Source organism: Bos indicus x Bos taurus, chromosome 2, assembly GCF_003369695.1.
Source record: "Bos indicus x Bos taurus breed Angus x Brahman F1 hybrid chromosome 2, Bos_hybrid_MaternalHap_v2.0, whole genome shotgun sequence".
Lineage (NCBI taxonomy): Eukaryota > Metazoa > Chordata > Mammalia > Artiodactyla > Bovidae > Bos > Bos indicus x Bos taurus.
Genome location: NC_040077.1, coordinates 77,186,672 through 77,188,069, shown reverse-complemented (window position 1 = coordinate 77,188,069; position 1,398 = coordinate 77,186,672). Strand labels below are relative to the sequence as shown.

Below are 1,398 nucleotides of genomic sequence, written 5' to 3'. Positions count from 1 at the left end.
TGATCTTGAATTAGGTTAGGTTTTGAGATCTGTTTCTAGCCAGTTGATCTCTTGAAATATGTGGGCTGTGCAATAATTTTTTGATTGCTCTATGATTTTCTTCTTGCTTTTAGATTTCATATATTCTTAATTTGTTTTACAGATCATTTTTTCCCCTCTTTGGAATAAACCAATGTGGATAAGAGAGCCCAAAAGGGAATTAATCAGTTTTGGTGATTAATATTGTTCTGAAATTACGGTTAAAGTAAAATTTTTCTTTAGGATAATACAGAGAACAACATTCTTTTAGGATAAAGTAAGTATTCTAAGCTTTCCTCTCCTAGGCATCTTCCCTCAGGCACTGAGACTGCAGCCATTCAATACATGGGGACAGGCAGAAAGAACAGACTTCAAAAGTCAAATATATTTCAACAGCTAATTTTTAACAAGTCTGGCAATGAGATATTTCCATTCTTCTCTCTTCTGTGTGATATATGTAGGAGTGAGTAGCTGCAGTAGTGATTCTGGCTGTTGTCTAAAGAAGTTCTGACACAAAGCCTCAGTGTTACATATCACGTACATCCCACAGTCATAGCTGTTTTGTCCAGCAGGGGCTTTCTCTGCCACAAAGGCCAGTTTGTATCCTTTTCTGCCTAAGAAAGCTTCTAGTTTCTCTGCTACCTTCTTTGTACGGAATGAGTTACTACTACTATGAGAATCATAATGAAAAAAAGCCATTTTTATCTTGCAGATAAACAAACAAGCTCCAGTGGGTTCCCCCAGCTGTGTGTGTGGAATTATCATTGATGGCTAAAAATATAACTCTCTTATTTGGGAGGTCCAACTGCTCAAGGAACATGGCCATCTCTGCTGGGTTGCCAGTGCACTTGATGAACTGAGTAACTTCGGGGCTGATGAAGCAGACATGGTCAGTGCAGTCATGAAATTGACTGTTGGCAAAGTATTCAAAGGCAAACCCAATATCATGGTCATTGAGCCAGCTTGGAGGATCCAGTAGTGAGACATCTAATTGCCACAGTACATTGTCCATGTAACTCAAGACTACTGGATCCATCTTATACTGACCAGGGGTGTTCAGAAATTCCAGAAGCTGCTTTGGACCTCACCACCACTTCCAGCCTCCAGGCAGCTCTGTACAGGCTGGAAAAGTATCTAGAATTTTATTAGGAATTCTATAATATTAAGACCATTGATAGAAACAGTTTTCATGGTGAATATTCTCACTTGATCTTCATTATATTTTTCACATAGCTTTGCCCAGTTGAAGACAAGCTTTTGCAGGTTAAGCATTGCATTCTGTCTTTATTTCTAGCCTGAACTAAGGTAAAAACCCTGCCTAATGCATAGCAGTGGAGCTTAATGATATGGAACATAAATAATGAGGAAGTGTCCTACCCC

At 38.9% G+C, this 1,398-nt stretch overlaps 1 pseudogene; it reads right to left on the bottom strand.

The window, feature by feature from the left end:
• Positions 1-414: 414 nt before the first annotated feature.
• LOC113900294 lies at positions 415-1,084 on the bottom strand (annotated as a pseudogene).
• Positions 1,085-1,398: the final 314 nt, after the last annotated feature.